The sequence below is a fragment of the Patagioenas fasciata genome, chromosome 4 (genome assembly GCF_037038585.1).
Source record: "Patagioenas fasciata isolate bPatFas1 chromosome 4, bPatFas1.hap1, whole genome shotgun sequence".
Taxonomy (NCBI): Eukaryota; Metazoa; Chordata; class Aves; order Columbiformes; family Columbidae; genus Patagioenas; species Patagioenas fasciata.
The window spans coordinates 78,954,664-78,970,740 of NC_092523.1; the positions used below are offsets into that span (position 1 = coordinate 78,954,664).

Genomic DNA, 16,077 nt, shown 5'->3' on the forward strand with positions numbered 1-16,077 from the left:
TGCTTCAGATGAGAACCATACCCGTATCGTGTGTAGTAACATTTGTCTTGCAGTATCAGCATGATGGTTGTTTTTTAACTGGATGTTCTGCCTTACAACAGCTTGGCTTCAGTTTCCTGGGGCAGAGTGAGAGCTGAGAGCTCGCAGTGCAAGGGGCAGCGAGCACACGCTGCTCTGCTGCTGCGTGCTCCTCACAAGTGAGCACAGAGAACCCTTCACGTGCTGCTAGTGCTTGCAGAAGCTGTAGTGAAATTCAAGTGCATCATTGCTGATGTACAGGATTGAAATTTAAGCAAGTGCTTATGTGCTTCATTTGATAGGTATCTTTGCTTTCCATGTCAGAAATATTTTTCTGAGCGTTAGGAAAGGTTTCCGAATGAAGATCCTAGGGAAATGGTAGGACAGGAGGTAATGATTTTAAACTAAAAGAAGGTATATTCCAACTCGGTATAAGGAAGAAGTTTTTTACAATGGGAGTGGTGAGATAGGGGCTCAGGTTGCTCAGAGAGGTGGTAGATGAAAAGGTCAAAGGTTGAAACCATGCTGGTTGTTATACCCCTAGATATATAAAGGCAGGTGCTTAAGATACACTTGGTTCAAGATGGGAAATTTGACCGTGTTTGTACTGTGGTGTCTGGAAGTTTCTGCTCTATTTAAATTCCTGGGAAGTATGACTCAGACCGATATCCACTGAGTCCTAAAGTGGCAGCCTAACATTCAGCAATCAAAAGGCCTTCTCAGCTAATCGCCTTGAGTAATCATTGCAAAATACTCTTGGCGTATACATTGTATTTAGAGCCATGAACTATAAGACACCGTTATGACCGGATAGGACGTTTGTTTGAATTTGAGTTTTGTGCCAAAATATTTATTATGTGATAAAATGGGAATGATTATGTATATATCAAGACTCCTTAACCTCTAAAGCAAGTCTAAAAGGAGATGTAGTTGAAATAAACACAATTTTACCTGGTTCTTTGAAAAGAGTGGTCTCTATAAGCAATGCAGGCAGAGATGGCTGAGAGCTTCTAAGAATCTGAGCACTGTGACAGGCTTAGGAAATCGTACAGCAATTATTTGAGCTGGAGATTCGCATCTGAAGAGTTGCTGTTCTAAATTGTAGCGTTAGTCACTTACAGGGTTCATTATTCTAATAAAATTACGGTGTTTTCCATTGTGCCACGTGGCAGCAGCTGCAGCCCTGCAGAGCACGTGTACCGTGTGCAGGGCCAGTCAGACGGTGGTGGCTTTGGGAGCCAGGGCTCCCATTGGGCATGTGCAAAAGGACTCGTTCAGTTGGGATTAGAAAGAGAAGACAAGTTCTCTGTGAAAAACAGACTTAACTTTCAGCCAGCCTAAATTAATGTCCAACATAGACACTCAGAACGAGGACTGGTACTCCCGCAGCTCCGTGTATGAAAGCAGATCTAAAACTTTTATTTAGCAGGTACTTATTCAAGGGGCTGAAACAACTTGATTGTGGGGCAACACAGTGAAACCTCAAAACAAATGCTGTGGTCTTACTGTCTGGTCTTGCTCCTCATTCTAATAAAAATATGATAGTGTGAGCATTAAATCAGTTCTCATGTACTTATGTTGTATAGTGGTTGTTAGTTTTGTATTTCACTAATCAATTCTTGGAGCGTACTGCAGCGGTTGGGGAGGCAATGCTGAATCCCATGGTTCACCTCCATACCCAGTTTTGCCTAATGAGGATTTACAGTTGCTGTGAGACTTTGCTGAAGGGTTGTACAGAACTAAGAGCTTTGGGAGAAAGCCCATGAAATTCAAATGGAGAGAAAGAGTGAAGTGCCAGCGCTGCCCATTTATTCCCTTTTCTTGTATGCTAGTAGGTCCAAAATCTTCAAAAGCATCCAGAAGTTATATTGCTGGAAAATTGGGGCAAAAATATTTGTTCAACTTCTTGGACTCAAGCTTGCACAAAATTAAATGGAAGTGCTTAGATTCCAGAAACAAAATTGTACTTTCTCGTATGTAAAAACATTGGCTGTTGCTAAACCATGCTTAAAGTTGTGTTTGAGCCGCAGCCAGTGATTGTATTTTACCTTCTCACAAGGAAGTTAAGGCAGGTTTGAGTCCATAGTTTTGTGCAGCAGAAACATCAGTGTGAGGAGCATTCTCCAAATGCTGAAGAGATGGGAGGTGGTGGCGGCAGGGAGAGGGGACCAGGGGATAACTTGGTTTGTGATGTAGAAGTCTGTTGGTTGTATTAACGTACAGCCCCAGTTCTTACAGATTAGATTCCGAAGCATAATTGCAGCTCAAATATAAAAATTAATCAACTATGTTATTACTTGTGAACGATTAAAGCATTGTAAAATGGAAAACAGATATGAAGGAAATATACTTGTACATGTAATGCCAGGATTGTGAAGTACTCAATTTGGTTAGACAAATGCATTGTAAATTAAAACCAGAAAAAAACAGTTCCAGTACATGGCAGAGATGTATTTGGTTCACTTCCACCATAATTTAATATTATTTCTGAAGCATAACAAAGATCAGGGTTTCTTGGTAGTTTCCTCTGTCACTGGAGGGTGGGGGGAGGAGGAACGTCAGAGGCAAACTGGGCAGGTTTGCGTTCCCGGTTCCCCGGTGTGGCTGTTGGACTGCGCCTGCTGTTCTGTGCATCCTTCTGAGTTCCAGTGAAAACGTTCCTGGGAATCCTTTTGAATCTGATGAGTGAAACCAGTGGTGTTGTGATGGTGCTGTTGGTTTTACTGAGGGGTTTTCTAAACCGTGTATTTTGCTGAACACTCCTGAAGCCATCATCCTGTGCAGCAGCTGTATCAGAGTTTACTCTGCTAGAAAATATACTGCTCTGAGTCATGTTATTGTGACTTAAATAGCAGTACTGCTGGAGCGAACTAAGTTCAATCAGCGCACCGCTTAAAAATATAGGAGGTGCTTTGTGCTTCCAAGTTGAGATATTACTTGCGTCCTACAGGAAATGAATGATGTGAAAAAATAGATATACCTGCTTGCTATGTTTCTTATACCATCAGTGGGATTTCACGTTTTGTTTTGCAAAACTAAATGAGAAGAGATGCTCCAGAAGTTGCGTAATTAAATACTGGTAGTTCTAAGAGCAAGATTAGCTCTGTTTTGTGGAGTAAAGAGAGATGTTAGAGAAAGGACAGAAATAATTTTAAGAATAATCCCCTTACCCCACATGCATTTCCAGTTTGTTTTGTTCTTATTTATTTTTTCCTCAAGGTAACGAAGATAGAGAGGCCATATCCCTCCTACTCTTGTATGAACATTTTCTGTGGATGTATAGATAACCCTGGGAGCATGGATTTTAACAACCAATCCAAATTTGTGTTTGCATGGAGTATTGAATACGTCATGATTTACTTGCATGGATTTACTGATGACGGAGATGAAGGCTCGCTCTGTCTTTCTCTCATCTTCTCCCTCCTGGCTTTTTCCAGTCAATCCAGTGGCTGTGTCACCCACCATATGGGAGACATAATGCCCTGGGAAACACAGAGAGAGGAAGCAGAGGAGATGAAAGTGAAGGGACACTGCACCAGCACATGAAGACACACGTGGCATAGGTGCAGTTGGATTGAGACAGAAATTTGCAATTATATTGCAATAAAGTGAAGTTGTAATGACAAAATACTGTATGAAGCAACAGTGAATTTAAAATAGCTGAATGCTGCAAAAATTATCTGTACAGGTGTGAAGTGGGTACAAGTAAGTTGTTCATCCAGTGCTCCAGGAGCAACGCGGAGCTCTGTTGGACTAAGGAGGTAGACTGGCCAAGCTGCTGTTTATCAGCAGTAACCACCATGTCGAAAGTTCACCAATGCTCATGAGGGAAGAATGGTCTTTGGTTTTCTTTTCCTGTGCCTCACCTGTGAGGATTTCGTGTGCTTCCTGCACCAGGATCATTTAATAGCTCTTTGTGGATATGGCAGGATTTGACTCCAGTTGTTTTGAGTACAAATGGTTTTGCTTTTGGTGTTTTACTCCTCTCTCCATCACTACACAATGGAGTAGTACGTAGCTTTTGTTGCGTATGAAAAATATTTGCTGCTGGTACATTGATTAAATATGTAATAGCATATGTTGCAAATATATCCCCATATTAATAATCCAGATTTAGAGCTTTCATCACAGCAGCCCACAACATCAGCTTGCATACAGCTTTAATAAATGCCTCCAAACAAAGAGAAGCAGGGAAAGAAGAGGCACCATAGTCATGAGGTTGCTTTTGCAGAAGCACGTACCTGTACATCACAATATGACATCGGCAACTAACTGTTTATCTGTCTGCTGCTTTATAAAAACAACCTCCTTGGTTTCTTTTCCAAGGACTAATGTGCTCTATTTGGGGTAACTCATGGAGGAGCTAGAAAATCATGTGTATGGGTCAGTGAGAAGGCACAAGTGCTCAGAATTAGGATTACCATATTAGTTTCTAAATCCTGTGCTGGCACGTGGGAGGAAATACATCTAAAAATGGCATTTAAAATGTATTTTACTTCAGTATTGGATGGACTTGAAAGGGAGTCGTGCAAGTAGGATGTGTAATGATAGATACTGTTTGTATTTGTTTTCAAGTACTCTACTCTTCAGTTGTGCTACAGTGTACTTCCATTAAAATGCAGAAAATAAATCCAGTGCTGATACAAACTGAATTATTGGTTTAAGTAGGCAAATCATCATTCTTCGTTCTCCCAGAAATGACTTATTTTCTTTTTAGGATGTCACCTAAAGGCAGGAATACATTTGGAGAATGTGGAGTTGGGTCTGAGTGCATTACGGGATTATACCACAAAGCTGAGCCATAGTTGAGAAAGGAGTCGTATCCCCATTCTGGTAGGGAATTTTGACGTGAGCTCTAGCAAGGCTTGTTTATCATCATAGTTGAAGTTGAAATGACTCAAATTCACTTCTTCAAAAAATATTCAATACTTCCAGCTTTGTGCTATCTACATACTTACTCCTGAATTATTTTTTTAATATGATACTACATAATGAAATACACTAAATGCTTTAAGTTCCAAATTACTGAAAGCAAACTGGAATTTATGATGAATACCTGATAGACTTCAGGGAATCCATAATTTAGATGGCAGCAGAACATGCTGACTCCAGCTACAATAATAGATTATACTTGAAAAGGCAACAATTAAATACATATTATAGAATGGTTTTGGTTACTATGGGAACAGTTAAAGAAAGGGTTTTCAGCACTGTGTATATACAAGAAAATGATGTTCTTGTGAGTCGAAGAAGCCAGGAAAGCTTTCAAAGGAAAAGACTAAATAACATGAAGTGTTTGAAGCGAAAGCTGTTAAGTATTTCTCTACATTATATCAGTGTTTTTGTGTGCCCTTTTCATACATTCTCCCCATTTTCCTGCCACTAATTTTTGGAGTTTGAGAGTTTGAGTTGTGTAGCACAACACGCTTTGTAAAGAGAAAGAGTCAATGAAGGAGCCGTGTGGGTGAGTTCGTGTGTTTCTGGGACCATTTACAAGAGATCTGATCCTACCTCAGAAATCATAGTTAGGGCACCTGTACCGTAGCTTCACACTTGCTTTGACATAGTTTTCTCTTTAGTCTCTTAATCTGGAAATCATTAATGCAAAAGCTAGAGGAGGATGAAATAGGGGAAATGATCAGTTCTGGATTTCACTGAAGCTTAAGTGTTTAAATAGGATTATGCAGTCACATTACGCATGTTATACTTAATAATATTGCTAAGCCAGGTGTTAACCTTACTACTTTTATTATTTTTTTTGGCTCTAAATGTTATAATCTGTACTTCAGGTTTTGTGTTTGTTAAAGCACATCAGACAGTGGGAGTACTTAAACTATGAAGTTTGCAGCAGAGCAAATATTAAATAAAAAAAAATTAAATAATCTATTATACCTGATCTAAATGGGGTATTTGTGGTTTTCATACTTGTGCTGGTGTGATAGCCAGAGTTACTTTTCTTTGCTGCAGTTTGCTTAAAGTTAGCCTAACTTAAGGGAAATCGCTTCCTTCACCTAGTTCTGAACTGTTTTTCCTTAGAGCCTGAACCCTTTCAAAAATACTTTCCAGATATATCCTCCTTATTATAGCTAATGAAAAAAGGTCAGTAGTAAATAGTTAAAGTGAAGAGCAGAGATTTCAAATGAGTTCACTTAATAACACATCACTGTGATGATCTTTGAACCAGTAGCTATTGGAGGCAGCAAAATTTCCAATCTATTGCAGAGCTTGTATAAGCAGCATCTTTGGGGGTCTTTGTACATGAGGTTCATAATGGTCAGTTTTGTCGCCTATCTTTCTTTACACCAGGATAAAAACCAGAATAAGGACACAGGCTTAGGGAACTGATAATGCAGAAAGAATTTCATCTACGTGTTTGCTGCATTTTCGCTGGGGAGAAAGGGCAGAAATAGTTGGTGCCGACTGGCTGCCTGTGCCATCGGCGTTGGGTTCCCGTGTACCGTACCGATAAATCAGGCTGTCCAGGGCAGCTCCATCGCTCGTCCTCAGAGGGATCTTGTCCCATCACGGTGAAACTGCAGAGAGATTTCTGGAAGGATTAGTATGTGCAGCTGTGCCTGCAGGTGTCAGTGGTTCAATACAGCGCCATGACTGGAAACCTGAAATAGCTGCTGAGCAACCTTCCTTCCCTGCGCCCTGGAAACAACGGGTAACTTAGTATTTTCTTTTTCACTTGTTAGATTTACTGAAAAAATAAGTATTTTAGCTTGAATGGCATGCTACCTAAATTGGTTGGAGTGTGTCTGCATATCACTGGCATAAGGAAATAGTTACATTCTCCCAACTATCTACCTGGAAAAGATAGCAGATGAATTATTTTTGACGATTTATTGTGGTTGATACAGTTGATCAGTGTTTGAGGTGTTTTTTCAAGTCTGATGTAGAGTTTTCTTTTACGTCGTTATACCTGTTTCTACAGATTGTTCATTGATGTTGGAGGGAAAGAACTGGGATTTCGTATCTATTACACTGATTAATACAGGATGTGAGCTTTCTTCTCTTTTGGTGGTGAAGGAAAGAATGCGTGCTCATCTTTGTGTAGTCATCATGGTTTTCTTACCGGAGGGGTTAGCTGGAGCCCATTTTGATACAGGCTTCTTGTCTTCAATGTGTCCTTGCTTACGTTAGGACGTTGTTTTCTAACAGTCACTTGTATTTTGTGACCAGGACTGCTGCTGAAAACATAGGAATTCCCTTCAGCTCAGGCTCTCCCGTGGACGCTGATGGCAGAAAGCAGCTTTGCTGGCTCGCCGTCTGCTCCTCGGCTTTCTCGGGGTTATGAATCCCATTGTTTATTGATGACACGGGGATAAACTTGTTCATTCCAGCACACCTACGAAAAATTCATGCCTGTTCTAAATATCTCTCACCTTGAATGGTATTGGCGGCTGTATGAGCACACCACAGACCGTATTGGTCTTTTAAATTTGGTTCACAATGGCTTTATCCGCCTGCCAAAGCAAAAATCAAGGAAAACCTGGGCTCAGCCAAAATGTATAGGGAAACTCTGACTGCAGATCATGAGGTTGCTGCTGTCTCCAGGTAGTGATAAACTGAGATGTGTCTGTGGTTCGCTTGTTTGTTTGTTTCTCTAAAATACGATGGCTCGTGTGTGAGATCATTTGAAAGTCAACAAATTTCACAGGAGTCAGTTGCATTCATAGAATTTGATGCTCAAGCCCCCCACTGAAAAGTGAGAAGGTACAGAAAAAGACTTGACAGTTGTCTACTGTATTACTCCCGTGTCTGAAAGTCACAGATTTTGATGTATTGAGTTTTGCAGAAAATGTAGTTTACTGTAAATATACTTTTATTTGAAGTCTGAAAGTGTCATAATGAAATTAATGTATTTTAACAATTCAACTGCGGCACTATGAGGATCTGCATGCTTATTCAAATTGAAGGCTGTGCACAAGTCTCTGTGGCACGCTCGTGCTGTTTTATCCAGTGTCCTTTCATTCAGTAAAGCAAACTGGGATGATATATGTCTGTGAAAGGTAAATATAAGTACTTTTGCATGGCAATATTTGAAGAACTTTAGGAAGATAAGTACTGAAAACTGAAAGAAAAACAGAAATTAAAGCTAAAAGCATTCTCGTTTCCAACACAACTCGTCAGGAGTGTTCAGGTATTCAGTGGGAAGGTAGAAAAGACAAAGCTGTAATTCAAACAGGTGAAGGTTGTGTCCTTGTGAAGAGTGGACTCTCATTTTGAATAATTTAAACTATTTCTTTCGTTTGAGGTGAAGTTTGCAGAGCGAAAAAAATCTCTTGTACCGTTTTAACCATTAAAAAGAAATTTGGTGATCTCTTACCTTTTCTATCCTTTATTACATGCACATTTAAAATTCACTTTGGATATTAATGATACTTATAAATCCATTTGCTACCCACAGAAATTTCACCAGAGAAGACTGAAATCTTTCAGGGTAATGGAGTTTTAACTAAGTATTAGTTATTAGGTACTTAAGCTCTTACTTGTTCCAGGTGGGGAGGCTTAATCTGGATCATAACCACTTCTGATGGATAAGGATTCCTAATCATGTTTTGAAAAGTCAAGAAGTTATTCCCAGTATTCTAGTTGAATCAGGTAGCAACTCTACACCTCGTACAGAAGCTTTCCCAGCCAAATGTGAACGTCTGGAGGCTCCAAACCTTGTTCATTGTGCTTTGGCACTGCACTGAAAACTTCCAGCAGTGGGGCAAGTTTAACCTGCGGTCTTCAAGTCTACCAGAGCATTTAGGGAGCTGTTTCTGCGTCCTTGCACAGTTTTCTCGATCTGGAAATTGTAAACCATCAGCGGCACGCTGACTTTGTGCAGCATGTGCTTACATCATAGTTATTCTCAGCTATGGATGGTAAGCGAGGATCCTGCCTTCCTTAGTCCACCATCTCCCTCATCCCTGCTGAACTTCAGATTAGAACATGACCACCCATCTGCTTGCTTCAGTATGGTGAGGAGTGAATGTCTAGAGGGAGAGAATGAAGCAGAAACTTGCTAAAGCATAACCACTATCAACAGAATAAAAGTTTTGCTTTAATGACAAATCTGCTTCTAGATCTTTTTGCCCTCACAGTCCTATTCCCTAGACAGGCACCACGTAGCTGATTTACAGCTTCGAGTTCCAAGGAGATGCTTGGGTAGGGGTGTGGGAACAGATGTGTTTTAAGTCAATTAACATGTTTTCAGGCTACAAGATGCAGCACAAGTTGTTGTTCACGGTGTTTACTGATCTCAAACGTTTATTTTCATGGATTTCAAGGTGCCAAAAATGATTTAGAAAATTTAGCAGGCTGCAGTAGATGTTAGTATAAGTGGGATTTTGGTAAGAACCCATCCTTGTCGAAGTCAGCACTCTTGAATAACAAAATGGAATAACCAATAGAGTCCACTGCTCTTCACATCTTTTCTTTATATTTCCTACGTAAAACTAATCCTTCTGTGACAATCATTAAATCTCAACTCGTTAGGATCAACCATTAAAATAAATCTCATCTATGAACTAATCTCAATAATCATTAAAATAAATCTCAGCTCATTAGGAATTTTGGTATACAGGCTGAAAACAGAGGATGAGGAGATTTTGAAAAGAAAAAGTAGTGCAGGTCGACTCTTGATGTAGCTGCTGAATGCCTTGACCTGCCCTTACCTACCTGCTGAATTGCGGATTAAGCATGTCCGGTGGTCCTACATGAACAGATGAAACGCCAACTGTCCACAGCAGGGTGCCCTTAGCTGATTCTTTGTGCTGCTCTTTGGACAACACACAAGCGTTGAGTCAAGTCAGGCCGAAATCATAGTGTTTGGATACAGTTCCACACAGGGGAAACTCAGAGGTTGCATGAGCATTCGCTCTTATAGTGGAAACATTGACATTTTCTATTCAGAAAAAGACATTAATACTGACAGTTAGGGGAATGAAATTCTTCATTTCTTAAAATTCCATTACGCCAACATCCTGAAGTGTCTTCTAGTCACTGTGGATCAAAATCTTCTCTGAAATACAGTGCTAATATTCACCGCACATTAAATTCACCTCTGCCTTGTATGGACTTGAACTGTTGGTCATTGTTTTGTTCTTCAAATAAAAGGAAGTTGGTCAATGTGAGTTGAAACCCGTGGCTCAGCTGAACAGGAGTTACCCATGCATACCTGAGGGCACAGTACAGACCATTCATGTTTAATTAAATGTAGTGGTCTGAGTGCAAACCAGATCTAATCACTGTTGATTACAATGCAGGAATGAGCAAGTCCAGTTAAACAACAGAATAGCAGAGCTATGGGGGACCTAAGGAGCAGGAGGTATTGTGAAATGTCTAACATGTAGCGCTGCTTCTGCACTGGGAACAAGTTATATAGATGACTTTAATTAATGCCCAGTAGTAGATTCTGGTACCAATGAATTTCTAATATTAATAGGACACTCGTATGGGAAAGAATACAAAAAGCATCAGCCAGAGGCGTGGTGCCTTTGTATTAACTCAGTCTTGAGATAAGCGTTTACAGCTGTACTAGTTATTGCTGCAGTTTTAAAAGCTTAGTATCTTCCTTTAACATCTGCTTTACTTTGCAGGGAGACTTTTTTGGAAACTCACTGATCGTATATATAGTTTATAAAAGCATAGTTTATGCACTGTTTCCCTAAGGACACAGCAGGGAATGCAATGCTATCTTTTTCTCTTTAAATTATGGTGATACTTTTAGTCCAAATAATGCCATCTTTTGCAGGGCTGAATTTTTCCAGAATAAAATCCAGACTTTATTCTGAAATCTCATAATCTGTATTTGGCCTAACCCAAGAACATAACCTGTGGGAGTATTTATTATTCCTACTGAGCTCAGAGGATACGGACACTGATCTGTACCCTTAACGTTGGGGATAATCCCTCTGGGTTTTTCTCTAAGGAAACTTCCATGGCATCCTGTTAGGCAGATAATAAAATACTCGAGTTTCTATCAGTCAAAGCTACTTTGGTGGTGTTAAGTATGCTTTTTTTCTTTTGCTAGGAAGCCGCATTCTGTGGCGTGAAATTTCCTATTCTTATTCGATATGCAGTATGTTTGACAATGTGCAGACAAGCAAAAAGCAATCCCACCAGGGAAGGTTTGTTAGGAGGCCAGAGACACCCCGGCCCCTTCGTTGTCGGGCCATCAGTCGCTTAATTTGCTGAGCTCCCTGGTGTATTGGGTTTACTCAAATAACTGCAGAAAAATTATTGTAGTAAAGTCTTGAGATTTTTCACTTAACTCATGCTGGTTGAAGCCCAACAATATTGCTTTAAATCTCAATTTTCTCACTGTTGCGAGCATTTTATTACAAACACATTAAAGAAATAAAAAATCTTGCTTAGATTATATCACTACGCAAGAAAAGGATTGTGTCGACATGTTCTCTTTGAAAGACTTTAGGATGGTTAGTATGCAGTAGCGTGCGGGATCTGAGGAGCAGAGAAATCATTTGCCAACATAGCACAACATAAAAAGCTCATTAGTTTTGCATAGGCTATTTAAATGGTATATGACACCTATAAAAGTGTTATATTGGAGAAAGCTGTTTTCAGATGGTTTTTAGTGCCCTCCGTGCGGCCAATGGAGGTTGGTTCTCATGACGCGATGCCTTCAGCCGCTTGTCTGCGTCCATCACAAGAATTTTGATGAGAGAGTTTTGTGGAAATCCAACATTTCCTTTCCAGCCATTTGAAATGATCAGCTTTATACCCCAATTCACTTCAGAGGAAAAAATAATCTTGTCCTTTCTCTAGATTGGTCTTTTTTTTCTGAAGAGGGCAATGTATGTTTAGGATGATCAAAGCCAAGGTGCTGGTGAACAGTGCAAGCAAAGGGAGTCTCTGGAAAACTCTGATTTGTTCTGATTTGTGACTATCATTTAACGTAAAATTAGTACTCCAAGCTTGTATATCTTGAATTTAGGAGTTGTGTATGTATAATACATTGTGTGAAGAGTAGCTCCTGCCTTTTTAGATGCCAGACGTGCATATGCCTACACAGATCAAACTCCTTGGTGTGAGCTGGGTGTTTATTAAGATACATGCAATGCAGCGGCAGTTGTTGAAGATTCACTGGAATGACTGAGAAAAAAATTGGCCTATTTTTTTTTTCCTCCTTGTGAAAGTAATGTAAAAAAATCATCTCCTGTGCAATAATCATAATTTCATATAAAAACATAACCTCATGTGGATATATTGGACCTCAGGGAATATCAGCAAAGGTTAACGTCACACAAGAGAAATAAACCATTACTTTTTTTCACTGTCAAATGTATGATTGGGGAAGAAGCTTCATTTTGTTATTGAAACATTTTATTGCTCTTAAATTTGTATTCGTATCATATATTATACTGCATTCTTATGTTACTTCAGTATTTCCATAGTGCCTCAAAGTTCTATAAATGAGAAAATATGATATTGCCAGGCAATTTAATATCACCGATGAACAGTAGTGCATGTCGCCACGTGCGATCGATAGTACTTGCTATGATCAAGCAAAAGTGAATGGAAAGTCCCAGTCTCTGTCATCAAATATATTACTGAGTGCTGTGTAAAATGTATTTTCACCATACTAAGGAGAATAAGTGTCATGTCAGGGATGACTTTCCCTATGGGCTCCTTTGGTAGGAAAGGTGAGGAAAGTTTTTGGGGTTTTCTGAGAATTTATCCAGAGTGAAATTAAAACACGGCTATTACCCCTTTTCTTTTTCTCTACAGAAATGTGTTGGGTATTTTTTTTAATGGTCCATGGGTGCTGTAATGCTGATGCATTCTTGAATGCCTTCCATCAGAGAAATGGGTGGTATGAGTGAGTGACTCTCATTAAACCCATCTGTTTGCAGTTGCACACAAAAAAGCCCTTCTTAATTGCCTCCCTGCATGTGGACAAGAGATTAAAAAGAAGCAAGATATAAAAGATTAAAAGAGCATAATGACATATTCAAAACATGAAAGATATGATCTAAATGTTAAAAAAAAAGGGAGAAAAGCTTGAAATCTCTTTGTGTTTCCCCCAAGTTAAGTAGGAGAACTTTGAAGATGACAGTAATATTCCATTATGTTTCATCATTTTTGGAAGAACATGCTTTGAATTCTGGAATGATTGTATCACCTAGTAATGTTTTTTAGGACTACATAAATTGTAATATATAGCACAATATAAACAAGATTTTTTTTCCACATTTTGGCTGTAATGACGAAGGATACTGTCCTGTTTGACTGTAAATCGTTCGGAGTGGATGTGTACTTAGGTAAGGCAACCCTAAAGAAAAACGTGATTTCCGCTGGTGATTTAGCGGGTGTCATTCTACAGCTTAGTTGCAAACTGCAATATTATGGTGCTGCTGGGTTTTGAATGAGGTGTCAAGTCATGATTCTGACCATTCGCACTCATTAAAGATCCCATGGTGCTTTTGGGAAAAACCCTCCTGTCCTGGCCCAGTTTAATTTGGGCTATTTCCACGGTGAGTACCTTTCTCTGTGACATTCTTTGGTTCCCGTTGGGAGTGCTGGCATGAGCCGCTTTGATGTTGTTGGGTCGGCAGGTTTCGGTGTAAGGGCTGTGAGCGGGGCAGAGGATGCATTTTCAACACCAGCACAAGCAGTAGGGATTTGTGTACGCTGGGCAAATGTTTGACTGTTCCAATTAAGAACTGGATTCTTTGAAGTGGTGAGCTGGTTTCTGACAGTGGACACGCACCACATGGTGTGATGGTGCGTGTCATGAGCTCGGTTAAGGAGCTGTAAAGAGCTCCTGGTTTCCAAATGCGAGAAGTTGCTGGAAAATTTTAGAATTATTCAAAACCAGTATTTGATTATTTCTTTTTTTTTCTGAACACAGAAATGGAGCCTTCCTATATGACAAATGACAGTGCTTATGCGTGTGTCGATCTAGCATAAAGGGGTTTTACACACATCGATGTGCTATGTCTATAGTCAATGGAATTACTACTTCTGTTTAGGTTATATCAAGAATTCCTCTGATTTCAGAACACCAAGGAATCTGAGGTTTTTAATTGATTTTGAAACTGTCTCTTTGTAACATGGTGGTTTAACTTTGCTTTATTTGAAAGGGATGACTGTGACTAGCGTACTGATTATGAGGGTTCTTAACTCATTTCCGGCAATTTTCTTTCTTGCTGAAGAGATGCCAAATTATTCAACAGCCGAGTGAAACATTTCCCTTACAGTTTCAGAGTCACAGTTTGCGTCAGCTCAACTTTGGCTCTATTGGCATTTAGCAGAGAGAGTTTCTGTACTGTTGCTCTCTATTTTTAAGAATGTTTTTGCTGTGCCTCTCAAAGAACAATATTCCATCTTTGCAGTAATGGTGTGTGTCTTTGGGCTGAACAGGTTTTGGCATGGAATGGAAATCCTTTTTCTTGATATGGATAGGAGTAGTTTCAGACAACAACCCTGTATTTACAGGTTGTTTGGAAGTTCCCTGGAAACCATCAGTCAATCACATTTTCTAGTTGTTAGGTGTGTTTTTATAACGCATGCACGTGTATCTAACACCAGTATTTCTGACATGAGTTTCTTTTATTGGTATCATTAGCATCTTAACACAGTGCTGCTTTTACAGCCACTGTGCCTTACTTCAAAATGGAAAACCTCTTATTCGATTGTATTGCTCCATGAAACTCTTCAGCTTTTGTTGCTCGCACTTGGGCCTTTCAGCTCTGTGTTAAGAAAATGCAGTTGCAGGTCTGCTGGAAGGAGTTGCAGAAGCAGCGATGACGATTTCGTTGCCGTGTTTTGCAGGCAGGTTCCAGCTGCTGTTTGGGGCGCTGACGTGAGCACTTGTGGTGAGCTGCAGCAGCTGTTGTGCGGTTCCTGCTCCTTAGCTAATGCTTTCAGACAAGCAGGTTGTTTATATTTCATTAACATTTAATTAACCCCCAGTACCTATGCCTTACTAATGACAGATGGATACAGAGAACTTGAGGACTGTCTGGCTTTTTAAAATTTATGCTTTTAAACCTGTTTCGCTGTCTTCTTTCCTTCCTTTGAATAATCTGCTGTAACAACAGCTTTTATTTTATTTTAATCAACTTTTGGACACTTAAACTTGCAAAGGAAAGTAAGCATTGCCGTGGCCTTAGAAATCACAGGATGCTGCAGGAGTGCAGCAGTTCTCTTATGTGTTTTCTCAAGAAGATCTTTCCCAACAGATGATGGTGTGGACGCACACGGGGTCATTAGAACGACAGGAGATGGAGTCACCCGTTTCAAATGGCAGCTTGTCCTTAAAGCACTAGAAAGCAAATCTGACCAAATTATTTGCTCCAAGGAGCATTTTAATTGTCTATTGTCCTTTGATAGCCTGAGCAGCATTTGTACTTTGGGGAGAGTGATATTTAATTTTTTTTTCAATAGCGTTAAACTGATGTTAAAGAAAATAATATGAACCTTTTTCTTCTTGTGGTATGATATTAAAATACAGAAAATTGCTACAGTATTGAATTCAGAAGTTTTATACTATTTTTTAGCATTAGGAGCAGAGGAATGAGAAAGGAACACTGCAAAATAAGGAAAAAATGGTGGTTGTTCTGAAAAGCAACAGGTTTTCTGTGGGATTCTTCATTGATTTGAGTGTGGAGAAGTAACCCGGCACACTGCTTTCTTGTAACTCTCAGGAATTTAGCAAATATCCGGCAAACTGAAAGAACAGAAGCAACAAACAGTGTTGTTGACATCCATCCACTTCTGGACTTTTTCCCATGTCCTCTGTTCTTAGAGCAAAGTCCAGTTTAAATCTATCATTTTTCTCCTTAGAAAAAAGATTGTTCTGATTATTAGTTAGAAATGACCAGGAACAGGACACTCCTTGCTGATGAAATCGAGAACAGAATTCAGATCTCAGTTCCTCAGCCTGCCAGGAAGATCTTTAATAAAGGTACATAATATCCACACATACTTTTTCACTTACTATTCAGGTCTGTGAAGTCAATTAAATCCAAAGAGGATCAGATTCATTACTACAAATGCCTAAATACTAAATCTTGATGGTTTTACAAGGACAATTAAAAA

At 39.6% G+C, this 16,077-nt stretch overlaps 1 protein-coding gene across 7 annotated transcripts in view; it reads left to right on the forward strand.

The window, feature by feature from the left end:
• CCSER1 (coiled-coil serine rich protein 1) overlaps positions 1-16,077 on the forward strand; it is a 436,344-nt gene that overhangs the window by 110,140 nt on the left and 310,127 nt on the right. The gene's annotated exons all lie outside the window — the stretch shown is intronic.